The 15,704-nt window shown below is 40.8% G+C and overlaps 2 non-coding genes across 2 annotated transcripts; both read right to left on the reverse strand.

Annotated features, from left to right (window-relative positions):
- Positions 1-11,254: 11,254 nt before the first annotated feature.
- On the reverse strand, positions 11,255-11,417 carry LOC124551462. Its single transcript, XR_006967835.1, has one exon. It is a non-coding gene; the product is annotated as a U1 spliceosomal RNA (small nuclear RNA).
- A 2,696-nt stretch (positions 11,418-14,113) lies between these two features.
- Positions 14,114-14,276, reverse strand: LOC124551464. Its single transcript, XR_006967836.1, has one exon. It is a non-coding gene; the product is annotated as a U1 spliceosomal RNA (small nuclear RNA).
- Between the last annotated feature and the right edge of the window lie 1,428 nt (positions 14,277-15,704).

The following is a 15,704-nucleotide window of genomic DNA, read 5'->3' on the forward strand; positions in this document are numbered from 1 at the left end:
TCACACATGCTCACAGCAAGGAATATATATCAAATGCAAGCAGCTATGGGTTGCTATTAAATCTATCTCTGCGAGAACAATGAGTAAGTGGACCAATGTTTTTCACTTAAATCATCGGAGGAGGTAGGTGGATTAATGTTTTGTAATTAAATCATGGGAGGAGGTCGGTGGGTCAATGTTTTTTAATTACATCATTTTTATATCACATAATTATTTTATTATTATCATATAATAATATCATATATTTTTTAAATTATATCGTGGGAGAAGGTACATGGATTAATGTTTATTACAGGGTTCCCACTCTTCCCCTAATATGAAAATTAGGGCCTTTTTAGGGCCTGTAAACACATGTGTTCTAAAGGGAAAACTTAAACAAAAAGAATGTGCAAATTTAAGATATAATATTCACTAATTCCACACTTTTTTTTTACTTAGCAAAACCAATTAAAAGGCATTATGAGCCACTTTAAAATATGTATTTTATAATTACATGTTACTTTATAACACACTATACTACTATCTGTATGCACATTAATTACGATTATATATTCTAATTTACTCTCATATGATTCAGCACAGATTCAATTTTGGTGTTTATTCCTGTTAATTCTTTCTTTTTTACCTTGGCCAATCTTCTGAAACTGTTTGATTGGAAAATATATTTCATATCTCTCATATTTTCACCTTTTTCTGCCAAATCATAAACACATTTCTCTAGTTCACGAATAGCATCTTCTAATCTACTCTTTTTGGTTTTCAATCCTTCTACTTCATCTGCCGACACTTTTCTTTTAGAACCTCACATCTCAGTTTGTCTCAATTTTTTCTGTTTTTCAAGATATGTCGTATATTTCTGCCTGCCATGAGCAGCAGATAAATAAAGTTCCTTGCTCACTTCAAAATTAGCTAATCCCCCAGCAAGAGTTATTACTCTTTGGCCAATAAATGTTACGGTTTTCATATTTTTCACTTCTATTAATATCTTTGATGAGAAACCTCTTTCTACATCTGCTTAAGCAAGAGGAGAAATAAATAACTTTTTGATCACACAGTTTTGAAAAATTTGGAGTCAAGAAGTTACTTAAAAAAGAATAAAATATTTCCTCTGAAGGACTTAAAACTTTAAAGAGATCATAGTTAGATGATACTTGCTCACTTAGAAATTTATTATAATCTATCAGTAGGCCTTCACACTCATCTTCTCTAACAACTTTAGCCTTCATAAGGTTGCTTGGCACCAATTTCACGTTAGCACAACAATAATAGCGATTTAATGCCATTTGCTCTGAATCTAAGAAAAATAAGCTTTGGAACATTAGTGAGTTAATGGGAGAGTTTTCTAACAAGTTTTTAACTAATGAAATAAAAAAAATCATGAGCATCACATCTTAAATTAATGATACCTTTCTCAGACACTTTTTCTCAAAAAGTAATATTTTTGCTATTAGATCTCCTAAAAAGCCTAAGCTAATTTTATGAATTTCTGTGTGGATAGATTTATCTTGCAAATCAAATTCTGATAGTTTGTTTGCACAGGTCAATTTATCTGTGCATTCTTTGATTCATTAATGTTTTTCTCTTTTTGTTTGTAAACTACAGAATTTGGTGTTTTAGTCCCTTATTTGTTTTTTTTTTGTTTTTGTTTTTTTTTGTTTTTTTTTTTTTTTTTGTTGAATATTGAATTTAAGTTAACAGCAGCTGTTTCTTTGACCATCATTAACATCATATATCTCTTACCTAAATAAAGAAATTAAGATTTAGTTTTCATTCGCTACTGTATGTATACGGAATTTCATGGAAGGAATGTTAAATTTGGATACACATTTATTATTAAGGCCTTTCTGAAAGATCATACAGTCAAATAGTTCCATAAAATTTTTGTGGTACAGTACACCTTCTAAAATCCGGCGGACTCAAGCCAGCGATCACCTAGTGCTATTTATACAATGTTCTAAGTACAGTGCTGCTGAATTCATAAATTAGATTTACGAACAACGCCCCCCCCCCACCCTCCCGAACATAATTTTTACGTCGCAGTTTCCAGTTTCGTCTGCTAGGGACGCAGTTCTCGCATCGTGTAAACCAACTACACTATTTGATCAAAAGTATCCGGACACCCCCCAAAAACAAACGTTTTCATATTAGGTGCATTGTGCTGCCACCTACTGCCAGGTACTCCATATCAGCGATCTCAGTGGTCATTAGACATCGACAGAGAGCAAAATGGGGCACTCCGCGGAACTCATAGACTTCGAACTTGGTCAGGTGATTGGGTGTCACTTGTGTCATACGTCCATAGGTCCACTGTTTCCAGTGTGATAGCGAAATGGAAACGTGAAGGGACATGTACAGAACAAAAGCGTACAGACCGACCTCGTCTGTTGACAGACAGAGACCGCCGACAGTTGAAGACGGTCATATTGTGTAATAGGCGGACATCTATCCAGACCATCACACAGGAATTCCAAACTGCATCAGGATCCACTGCAAGTACTATGACAGTTAGGTGAGGGGTGAGAAAACTTCGATTTCATGGTTGAGCAGCTGCTCATAAGCCAAACATCACACCAGTAAATGCCGAACGACGCCTCACTTGATGTAACAAGCATATTGAACGATTGGACAGTAGAAAAACATGGTGCGACGAATCACGGTACACAATGTGGGGATCCGATGGCAGGGTATGGGTGCGGGGAATGCCTGATGAACGTCATCTACCAGCGTGTGTAGTGCCAACAATAAAATTTGAAGGCGGTGGTGTTATGGTGTGGTCGTGTTTTCCATGGAGGGGGCTTGCATCACTTGTTTTGCATGGCACTATCACAGCACAGGCCTACACTGATGTTTTAAGCACGTTTTTGCTTCCCACTGTTGAAGAGCGATTTGGGGATTGCGATTGCATCTTTCAACATGATCGAACACCTGTTCATAATGCACGGCCTGCGGCGGAGTGGTTTCATGACAATAAGATCCCTTTAATGGATTGGCCTGCACAGAGTTCTGACCTGAGTCCTACAGAACACCTTTGGGATGGTTTGGAATGCCGACTTCGTGCCAGGCCTCACCAACCGACATCGATACCTCTCCTCAGTGCAGTACTCCGTGAAGAATGGACTACCATTCCCCAAGAAACCTTCCAGCACCTGATTGAACGTATGCCTGCGAGAGTGGAAGCTGTCATCAAGGCTAAGGGTGGGCCAACGCCATATTGAATTCCAGCATTACCGATGGAGGGCGCCACGAACTTGTAAGTCATTTTCAGCCAGGCGTTCGGATACTTTTGATCACACAGTGTATATTCTCGTTGGCTCATGGTTGCTGCCGATCGGTCACACTGTGTGCACGGCTTCCCAGTTAAACGATATGTACCCTAGTTTACCGTTTTGCTGCCTCAGTAACATTGTATCAGATTTTGCCGTTCAAATGCACTAGATAAATCGAAAGTACTTACGAAATTGCTTATTTTGATCCATAATTTTAGGAGTCGCAAGTTACCTGTGGCATCGGAATCCTTAACACATATGCACTGGACAAAGCAATTCTAATGCTGGAGCCGCTTTGCGCCTATCGTGCCGAAGCAATGCGTGCCGATGCTTCGTATATTTTGCTTGCTAAAATGCGCACTAATGCGTTGATCAAATTAGCGGCTTCGTAATTTCATCCTGCAATTATCCAAGATGTCGCAATCAAATTCCAGACTCGTGTAAAATTTCTTTACTTCTACAAATGCGCGCATGTATGGATGTTGTACAATAACACCTTTCCATTCAGGCAGACGCGGAAGTAGTCCGAGAACAACAGTGGAAATGAGCAAAGCTAATCAGGTCACACAGCAGAATATTAGCGTGCTGAGCCACAAAGTTATCGCCAGCAGGGCGACAGCTGGTAAGCAGCGCGAATATTCGCGTCGATAGCCGATAATGGCTGGTTAGATTTGCGCGAAGCTTCGTTATGAAAGCTGCAGGTGCGGTTCCAGCATTATAAAGCAGTATAGAGCAAACGAACCTTACAGCTAGCCACAAAGGCGTTTTATAGGATTTGAGGAAAAAATTGCTTGTAGGCCAAAATTACTGCAGTTTTGGTGGTATCTCTTAATGTAAATGTTCGAGATATTTTGCTTGCACACGCGCAAGTCGATTGTTTGCTAGTTCGTTCACATTCCTGCACTAACGAGAACAATGATAAATAAAGAAAACTATATTTCTATGTAGTAGTCTTTCTTTCAGAAAACTGTGGAAAAGAAACTAGCATCTTCCAGACAGAATACAAACTAGCTCTTTACATATTCAGATTTTTTTTTTTTTTAATAATAGAGTGACCGGCTCGAGGAACGTGCGCCGGAGCCGGAATAAGAACAGCTTACGCGAACCACAAATTATACAGATGGGTATTTTAAATAAAAACAACGAGATGATTTCAATTAATTCCCGTTTGTTTTGTTTCCCGTCATATACTGCAAGTATATTTTCACTTACGAATGAATGCAAATAAGCTAGCACCAAACAATCGACGCGCGATGCTGCGAGCGGGATATCTCAACACCCTCGTTGTCTAAGGAAATACCTACGAACTTTGGAAATACCTACGAGGTTTTTAGTCTTGAACTGAAGGGGTATTTCGGGGTCTCTCTTTCTAATCCGGAATTATCTGAAATCTATAATCGACGAGCACCAGCTATTCAGAATTTCAGAGGTTGTTCTGTATTAACAGTTTTATCACAAACTTATTTTGCTGTATAACGTTCTTCACCATAATAAAATATATAAGAACGAAAATGATGGAAAATGTACTTACTGGTCTTATGTAGTTTTAACGATTCTCCCATCTTTCCAAGCGCAAAATATTCGTTGCATACAATGCAATTTGCTTTGAATTTATCATCCGATGGCGTAAGCCAAATCCTGAATTCATCTTTTTTTAAACCAAAGAGGTTTAAAACGTGTTTGTACACTGTGGGCACTCACTCAAGGGCGGTAACATTCAACAAACGACTCACTCAACAGAGGCAGTAATCTAATTCTCAAATTAATCTTTTGTTAACCAATGACGGTAAATAGGGGAACCAAGAACGCTGGGTACGCGAGATTCTGCCCTGACGTCAAATGCTTAGACGGAGATCGAAGATGCCGTGGGGTTAACTCGTATAACTTGGCTGTAGTTGCCGTATCATCCGCAGCGCCTGTAGCGTACTCCATGTCAACTAGTGTCAATAAAGAATAAGGCACTTACCCTCGTTGCGTCTTGAATCTCCCATGCAAGTGACGTCAGGGATGCGTTGCTACCCAACGTCCCTCATTATTGGCCCCAAAGACGATTAAAAACACATTTGCCCATCATGGAATTTTTATATTTTCACCAAAGGGCACTCAACAAAATCTGCGTTAAGGAACTAAAAGAGCACTGGCCACAGGGTACTAACGGAAAGGACTGAATGGAAAGGCGATGCTTGATTCAGTACGGCATTTATACAAATTCGTCGTTGAGTTAGGTAAGTCCTCTACAGATTGATTGTTCTTCGCGTAATGTCGGCGTGTTGACTTCCGTGCCGACTGTATTCTGTTCCCCATTGTAGCAATTTGCCAAGCTCGGCGATCTAACAACAGTAGTGGATGTTTGGGATCGTTGAATTACAATAGCCTTATTTTAATTTCGCATGTTTTGCTGCAAAAAAGTCCGATACCGCATCTGGCGCTCACCGTCCATATAATGCGGTCAACCTTGTTACAACCATGAGGACAACAAACCGTAGTTGCTGGTAAGAAGTGCGCACATCCGTAGGTTGCTAGCACTTACCCTTTTACCACTACCTGTGTTCTTTCCGTTGCGAAATTGTATATGGGCGGTAAACTTTTGCTTACCTTCCTGGTTGCTGTCTCATACATGTACGATTATTTCCACAAGTATACTGAGAGAAAAAGCAATGAAACTTAAAAAAAAAGGCTTTTATACAATTTTAGGACCTTAAAATTTTGGTGACTCCTACAAAGGATTTTGAAAATATGGCCTACTTAAAGCGAGTGGGGACTCTGTATTAATAGGTGGGGTCTTGGCCATTCAAGACCAAGTCTATGATTACGAGTCACAAGCTTTGGAATTTTGAAAGATTTGCGATCAAAGAAGGGCGCAGGGGCAGATAGGCCTTCGGAATTTTTAAAATATCTGGAAGAAATGGCAACCATGTGACTATTCAAGTTGGTGTATAGAATCTACGAGTTTGGAAACATACCATAATATACAGAAGAATGGAAAAGAAAACTGAGGATGTGACACGTGAATAGAATGTGATACGTGAATATCAGTTTGGCTTTCGGAAAGGTAAGGGCATCACATATGTGTTCTCATATTGTTGTTGCCGTAGTCTTCAGTCCTGAGACTGGTTTGACGCAGCTCTCCGTGCTACTCTATCCTGTGCAAGCTTCTTCATCTCTGAGTTAACTACTGCAACCTACATCCTTCTGAATCTGCTTAGTGTATTCATCTCTTGGTCTCTTACGACTGATGACAGAATTAATACTTAAGAAAAACCAAGACACATTCATAGGGTTTGTGGACCTGGAAAATGCGTTTGACAATGTAAATGGCGCTCAAGATATTTGACATTCTGAGAAAAATAGTAGTAAGCTGTAGGGAAAGATGAGACAATATGCAGCATGTAAAGGACTGAAGAGGGAGCAATAAGGCTGGTAGATCCGAACAAAGTGATCGGATTAAATAGAAGGGATGACGTTTTTCTCACCTACCGCCCAGTCTCTACGCGGGAGAAACTATGTGGAAAATGAAAAATGGTTCAAATGGCTCTAAGCACCATGGGACTTAATATCTGAGGTCATCAGTCCCCTAGACTTAGAACTACTTAAACATAACTAACCTAAGGACATCACACACATCCATGCCCGAGGCAGGATTCGAACTTGCGACAGTAGCAGCAGCGCGGTTCCGTGGGAAATGAAATAAAGGTTCAAGAGTGGGATTAAAATTCAGAGTGAAAGGGGATCAAAGTTAAGATTCGCTCATGATACTGCTATCCAGGGTGGAAGTAAAGAATTACAGGCCGTTTTGAATGGCGTGAATAGTCTGATGAATGCAGAATATGGACTGAGAGTAAACCATTGAAAGGCGAAAGTAATGCGGAATGTGAGAAACGAGATTAGCGATAAACTTGGCGTCAAAATTGAGGATCATGAAGTAGAGGATGTTAAGGAATCGCTACCTTGGAAGCAAAATAACACATGATGCACGAAGCAAGGAGGACATTAGAAGCAGTCTAGCATGGGCGAAGAGGGCATTACTGGCAAAGAGAAGTATGAGAAGTATGCTAGCATCAAACAGCAGCCCTAATCAGAGATGGAAATTCCATGGTAGCAATCATGGACTGCGGAAAAACCAGAAAAAAAGTCGAAGTGTTTAAGATGTACTGTTGAAAGTAACGTGGATTCGTAAGATAAGAAATGAAAAGGTTCTCCACAGAATCGAAGAAGAAAAGAAAACGCGGGCAACACTGACAAGAAGGGACTTGTGCCAAGACATCAGAGAATAAATTCCAAGGCAGAGGGAGTTGTAAAAAACAAGTTAAAAATTCGTTGCTGGCTATCTGTGACCGTTTAAAATAACAACGAGACTGGAAGTTTAACAGATATATAAACACTCACCATCAAAAAACACAATGTGTCTAAATGTGTCTAGCACAATTTTAGAAATTTATTTTTTCTGAAATTACTTTATGTAACATTTTATTTTCAGCTGTTTTCTGCTGTGTTTAATTTAACAGAAATTGTTTCGTAATATGAAAAAGAACATAATACTGGGTGATTCAAAAAGAATACCACAACTTTAGGAATTTAAAACTCTGCAACGACAAAACGCAGAGCTAAGCACTATCTGTCGGCGAATTAAGGGAGCTATAAAGTTTCATTTAGTTGTACATTTGTTCGCTTGAGGCGCTGTTGACTAGGCGTCAGCGTCAGTTGATGCTAAGATGGCGACCGCTCAACAGAAAGCTTTTTGTGTTATTGAGTACGGCAGAAGTGAATCGACGACAGTTGTTCAGCGTGCATTTCGAACGAAGTATGGTGTTAAACCTCCTGATAGGTGGTGTATTAAACGTTGGTATAAACGGTTTACAGAGAATGGGTGTTTGTGCAAAGGGAAAAGTTCTGGACGGCCGAGAACGAGTGATGAAAATGTAGCACGCATCCAGCAAGCATTTGTTCGCAGCCCAGGAAAATCAACTCGCAGAGAGCTGCAAATTCCACAATCAACTGTATGGAGAGTCCTACGAAAAAGGTTAGTTATGAAACCTGAACGTCAACTACCCGAGGCGATGGATCGGCCGCCAGGCAGCCCGTGACAGAGCACTTCATCACTGGCCTCCAAGAAGCCCTGATCTTACCCCCTGCGATTTTTTCTTATGGGGGTATGTTAAGGATATGGTGTTTCGGCCACCTCTCCCAGCCACCATTGATGATTTGAAACGAGAAATAACAGCAGCTATCCAAACTGTTACGCCTGATATGCTACAGAGAGTGTGGAACGAGTTGGAGTATCGGATTGATATTGCTCGAGTGTCTGGAGGGGGCCATATTGAACATCTCTGAACTTGTTTTTGAGTGAAAAAAAAAACCTTTTTAAATACCCTTTGTAATGATGTATAACAGAAGGTTATATTATGTTTCTTTCATTAAATACACATTTTTAAAGTTGTGGTATTCTTTTTGAATCACCCTGTATTGTAAAGACTGATGTATAATTTCAGCCTGAACGATATATCAATTGTAAAGTCGGCCATTCCATGAAAAGTGAGCCTCAGACACCGTTTCATAAATTTTACCGAAACAGTACATGTTATATATCAAATTAAAGCTAAGGACGGCATTTATGCATGTAATCGATACTTTGTTTAAGTTAACAAAATTTGAAAAAAAATAGTTTGAAACAAGTGATATTTTTAATTGCTCAACTTTCATAGTTGATATCTTATATTTTAAGCTTCAACTATTTGGAGATCAGAAGACTTTTTCCTTCCATTTTCTTGCTGGCATTGTTAGAAAGCAAATAAAGTGTTTGGAAATTGATTTGAAAGGTAAGACAATTTTGTTATTCAGCTTTTCTATTGCATAATTTGTTTTGTCCCGACCATAACAAAATACAACGAAAAGTTTTATTAAGAAGTCATTATTGATCCACTGCAGTAGTAGCCCTTGGGCGGCCTGAGCGAGGTATCTCATCAACAGTTCCTGTCTCTCTGCATCTCCTCCATGTCCGAACAACATCACTTTGGTTCACTCTGAGACACCTGGGCACCTCCCTTGTTGAGAACCCTTCCTGGCAGAAAGTAACAATGCGGGCGCGATTGAACCACAGTACTGACCGTCTAGGCATAGTTGAACTACATACAACACGATCCGTGTACCTCCTTCCTGGTGGATTGACTGGAACTGATCTGCTGTCGGATTCTCTCCGTCTAATAGGCGCTGCTCATGCATGGCTGTTTACATCTTTGGGCGGATTTAGTGGGTTGTTTACATCTTTGGGCGGGTTTAGTGACATCTATGAACAGTCAAAGGGACTGTGTCTGTGATACAATATCCACAGTCAACGTCTGTCTTCAGAAGTTCTGGGAACAGGGGTGATGTAAAACTTTTTCTGGTGTGGGTAAGAGCCAATAAATTTTGTACTCACTTATGTCACACAAGATGCTGGAACTGCCTGCCATTATTTTCCATGCATTTCTCACATCTACTCGAGAAATTATTAATCACAGAAATATTTAATTAAATGATTCACGGATATTATCCTTGAGTTCATGTGTTGTGTGATGATTTGTTATGTGCACGTTGTCCTTCAGTGCATCCCACAAATTAAAATTGCACGGAGTTAAATCAGGACTTCTAGCGGGCCAGATATTGTTACTAAGCACTTTTTCATCGAAGTGCGAAGTTTCGTTCTTTTGGACTCAGTTCATTAAATGAGGCCGTAAACTGTTTTGCACATATCTTTCATATGTGTCATTAAAAAAACTGGGCCTATTATTCTGTCACCACTAACTGAGCGCCACACCCCTATTTTCTGATCACGAAGGGGTTCCTCATGAAACACAACAGGTCTATCTGCGCTCCAATGTCGACAGTTTTGGGAGTTAACATACCTGTGTAAATGGAAGCAAGCCTCGTTTGAAAACAGAATAATGGAAGTATCCATTTCACCGTCATGCACTTGTTTTAAAAGAACTTAACCCTGTGCCCAGGATCACCAGGTCGAAGTTCTTGTATTACTGATACTTTATAGAGCCTTAGCAGCTTCTCAAATCTTTGTACAGACGTGCAAGATATTTGTGTTTGCTGCGAAAGATGGGGAATTTTCCAGGCTCTGTGCAACGTCAACGAGATGAGCTTCTGTGAGCACTGTACAACGTCGTTTACGCTTCTTGCCTTGGACGCTTCCCGTTTCACGAATTTTATTCTCTAATTTGTGAACTGCATCACGACTCGGAACTCTTTAACACCTGGAAACTTCTGTTCAAACAATCTCCGAACAGTACGAGCGGACTCTGTACGCACATACGAATCATAAGTAAACACTTGTTGTGAAACTGAATACTTCGCTCTAGCCATTGCTGCATTCGCAAACTTCTCTGCTACACTTGTGATGCCTGTTCACTGCTCGAATGACACTGGCCGATAAGAGGTAAATGAAACGCCTGGAAATTTATCGAAATACAAACTGTCTCGCAAGCTTTAGCCATATAAGTGCGTACACGTGTTATTGCATTTAAAACAGAAAAACTTATACCGCGTTTTTAACCGACTTAGGGAGATTCCTTCGTCGCTTTAGTTGAGTAGTGGCAATGACGCTAGACATTTTTCAATCGAGAGGGGACAAGGGAAGTACAGAACTTGGAATTAATAAACAGCTCTATCAACTTTGTTTTCGAACTGATCAGGTGATTCACCTATTCGCAGCTGTATCCTGCAATGACCATCCTTTGCAATACACACGAAATGTTGGGCAAAAACATTTGAAGCCCGGATATCGACTATGTAAGACCCAAGGAAATTAAACTGGGCGACTGCTAACTGCCGAAATCCAAAGCCCGTGGTGAAGTACAAAAGCTGTTTTCTCCAACAAAATCGATTTGAAACCATCAACGATGCTTTGATTTGATCAATGAATTACGGCTGCTTCCTCAATAACAAGAATACATTACCTAAGAAAAACGTATGTGGTATGCATACTATATTTCAATTACTATTGCACCGGGTCTGCGCGAACGCAGTCCCGACTACCAAAAATTATGCACCCGAGTTACCCACATTAGGGGTAATCGCAGGGGTCAGCCCAACCGAAGTGCAATGGAAGAGCCTCGTCCTGGAGGAACCGCCTTCATGATCACGGTATCCCCTGTGCCAGGTAAGTATGCCTTTCGGAGGAAATATTCGCTCCTTTATGACATACGGTGCGCATCACATGAAGCGAGTGCATATCGTTATTCAGATTACGTGTGATTTATTCCACAATACACACTGCCTGAAACGAGGCAGACCTACATCGGTAGTCCTACGATACTACTCCTTTGTGTTTCGAAACCACAGGATACATTTGACAAGAACAGTTCTGACACCTCCAAGTTCAGTCTAATTGGACCAGCAAACTCCGTGCGGCGAAGATAGATGTCACCCGAGTCGCGGAGCCAGCACATGGGCAGTTAGTTCGCCCCCCTCCCATCTCTCACCCGCTCTCTCTCTCTCTCTCTCTCTCTCTCTCTCTCACTGGTGTGTGTGCGTGTGCGTGTGTTCTTCAGACGGTCCGGAAAGAGAGGGTAGCTGTGATTTGATGCACAGAAACTCAAAACTATACAATATAAACGCACCATATACAGAGTGTGTCCAGGAGGAAAGGTCATTATTCAGGGATATGACAAGAACGATCATTAGAAGCAGAAGTCTAGTAAACATGGGCACTAAAGCGCATACGTTAGTAGCTATGAGCACTTGTTCATCTTCGATACTGGAAACAAATCTCTTCTGCTGCAAGCTCTTTGCCCTCCATATTTTGAAAGGTGGTAATATAGACCAAAACAGGGGAAAAATATCCAATAAACATGGGCTCAAAAGTGCATACCTTAAGTGTCACGAGCACTTGTTCATCTTCACTAATGTGAAACAAATCTCTTAAGGTATGCAATGTACAATCCATGTTTACTATACTATATTTGGTATTTGTTGTCAACTAATATTAACAGGTAATTGCTAAACTTGTAAATGCTGTTAACGAGGTTAATTGATTATGGCCGAAACCGTTAGTACTAACAAAAGCAAGTTAATACAGTTCAGCGTCATGAGCTTTTTGAAACATACTTTGTAGGTTCGAATGTTGCTGTCATATCGATGAATACTGACCATTTCTCTTTGGGAAACCCCGTGTATGTTACGGGCATTGAAGTAATAGGAAATAACGGCGCAGTTTTCGGGACAGTAATCTCATTCGCTGTTTCTTCGATAGTAATCTCGTCACGCATTACTCCTCTATTCATCTATGCAACAAAGTTAATCGCCGGGTATTTACGGTAAGTGACCAAATAGCTTAGTGAATTCTAATATACTTCACATGAAATGGAAATTTCTTAAGACAATGACCGGACAACAACGTTCATGGTCAATTGCCACTGGGTACTGTTGATAAAGAACAACCAAAATGTTATGTTAGAATACAGCATCTATTTCAAACACTACCAGTCACGTCACAGTAGATAACAATCACTTTAAAACAATTGAAAACTTTGTCATTTGTATTTATACCACACTCCATCTGTGAAGTGTCGTCGCATTCCGCGTTTCCATGCATTGTAGTCGCTTTGCTTTACATTTACATATCAACCAGCGAGACTCCGAAAATAACGAAATTGCCTTGACAATGTTGCTTTATACATTTCGCCTAGGTAGTTATAAGTCTGCTGTTAACTTCCATGAAGTCAAATAATAGCCCATCCAAAGTGAAGAAGTGTGTCGTGAAAACAAGAATATGCACAATGTCGTTAATGGGGCAGCCCTTGAACATTTTCCGTACTTACTTCGTTAAATAAACACACACACTCTGAATATTGGCTTTTGGCCGAAGAGGCACAGGGCACAAGATTTTGAACCAATGTTCATGCACACAATTGATGACTTTAGGTGCAAATTTGTGGCAAACACATTAACCCATCATTGCATACCTTATTCTTAGCGACAAAAACAATGCCCAGAGATATAAGAGTACAATAAAAAATTAAAAAAACTAAGGCAGTTGCGTCATGTGGAAACGTGATGGCTGCTACTTTTTGGGGACTCCTAGGATGTGATTCTGATTAAGATTCCTCAGACAAAACTACAGTCATGACTACAGCTTTTTTTCTCCATTATCAAATTCAGATGTTAAATAAAGAAATAAGTGCACTCTGAACACGACAGAGCTCCGTCCTCAAAGCAGTCACAATTGCGAAACTGGTTCCGTTTGGACTCGAACTTTTCTCGTTCGGCTTCTCCTGCTTTAGAGTCAATTAATTTACTCATATTTCAAAAGTTGAAAAAATTATTTAGTGGGGATAATTTTTTTACCGAGCAAGGAAGCAATCACTTATTTTGAAACATTTGGCATAATCTACTGTCCGATGGAAAGAAACAACTGAAATCTTGGCCACGTATACAACTATGGAAAGAGGTTACACTGAGGAATGTACCTTCTTTGGTATTTACCCTCGCCTTATTTAGTTTAGCGGCAGCCGATGAATGAGAGCAGTTTCCATTCTGGTGAGAGCAAAGTGAGTCCCGAGCTGGGTGAAACGAAAAATGTCAATTTTGTGTGACGCCATTTTCGAACTGATCAGGCATTACATTACAGCTCCCATACAGCAGTATCCTGTTACGACCAGAAATGTCTGTGCACAACAAATGCTGGAGTAAAGGATTCTGTAGCACACCAACATCCTGAAGACAAAGCGACAGTGCACGTGGCAGCAACAACTTTGTGGAGTTGATTACTACGAAACAGCTGTGTTGAATATTCTTAACAAACATTTTAATACACAATGTTGATATTGTAAAATTATCGACAAATGTGTTTCCTTTATAATGCGACCGGGTCTGCGCGAACGCAGTCCCGACTACCAAAAATTATGCACCCGAGTTACCCACATTAGGGGTAATCGCAGGGGTCAGCCCAACCGAAGTGCAATGGAAGAGCCTCGTCCTGGAGGAACCGCCTTCATGATCACGGTATCCCCTGTGCCAGGTAAGTATGCCTTCACTTTCAAAACTCCGATACTTTATCTCATACAGTGAACGTCACACGAATCGAGCGCATATCGATGTTCACATTACATGTGATCTATACCGCCACACACACACTTCCCGAAACGAGAGAGAACTGTATTGGTCGTACTAAGATACCACTCTATCGTGTTCCGAAAAGACAGGTGGCTCCATTTGACAAAAACAGTGATCTTGGTCGTGCCACGTACAGTCGAATTGGACCAACGAACTCTGTGTGGCGACGGTAGATGTCACCCACATCGCAGATACTGCGTGCGCATGCGCTTGTCCCCCAACCCCCTCCACCGCATTAAACGCTTGGTGCTCTCTTCTGTCTGTCTGTCTCTCTCTCTCTCTCTCTCGCGTGCGCGCGTTAGCTCTATGCTGTTGTATGTATACTGTTCAGCTGGTACGAAAATTTCCGAGCGGTTCGTAATGGAAGCATCGTACCTAATTTATGAGATATTTGTAATGGAAGAACTGTATCTGTCTCACGTTGTACTGTAGCAAATACCGCACACTTTGCTGTTATTACTGTACGAGAAAAAGCACATGCTGTTGGTATAAAATGCACGCACAATTAGTCTGAATAACATTTAACATTACTAAGTTACATTCGGCCAACTGTACGTGTGCCAGACCGTCACGAAGAACTTCTGAGTTAAGCCAATGTAGAATACAAATCATGAAACACTTACGTACGTCTGGTACAGACCTTTACAGCGTACTACGTCAACAGGTCACAGAGATATGCTGAACATAGGTAAGGCATGATGTTAGGATGAACTCCGCTCACAGCTGGTAAAATTGTTGTTTATTAAAATACGACCGCTTTCGCGGCTTTAAGCCGCATGAGGAAGTGACCTACGTAGTAAAAAGCGATGAACAGTGTCACCACTTTTTGCGGATATTAAAATTAGTAGTGGCCGAGCGGTTTTAGGCGCTTCAGTCTGGAACCGCGTGACCGCTACGGTCGCAGGTTCGAATCCTGCCTCGGGCATGGATGTGTGTGATGTCCTTAGGTTAGTTAGGTTTAACTAGTTCTAAGTTCTAGGGGACTAATGACCGCAGCAGTTGAGTCCCATAGTGCTCAGAGCCATTTGAACCATTAAAATTAGTAAAGGATGATGTTTGGGTTGTGGGGTGCTGAAGTTCAAATGGCTCTGAGCACTATGGGACTTAACATCTGAGGTCATGAGTCCCCTAGAACTTAGAACTACTTAAACCTAACTAACCTAAGGACATCACACACAGCCATGCCCGAGGCAGGATTCGAACCTGCGACCGTAGCGGTCGCGGGCGCTCAAGTGCGCGGTCATCAGCGCACGTACAAAGTATCAATTTTTACGTCCAATTTTTTACTCGGTCCAGTCTAGCCATTGCCGTGAATGATGATGATGGAATGGTGATGGCAAC

Source organism: Schistocerca americana, chromosome 9, assembly GCF_021461395.2.
Source record: "Schistocerca americana isolate TAMUIC-IGC-003095 chromosome 9, iqSchAmer2.1, whole genome shotgun sequence".
Lineage (NCBI taxonomy): Eukaryota > Metazoa > Arthropoda > Insecta > Orthoptera > Acrididae > Schistocerca > Schistocerca americana.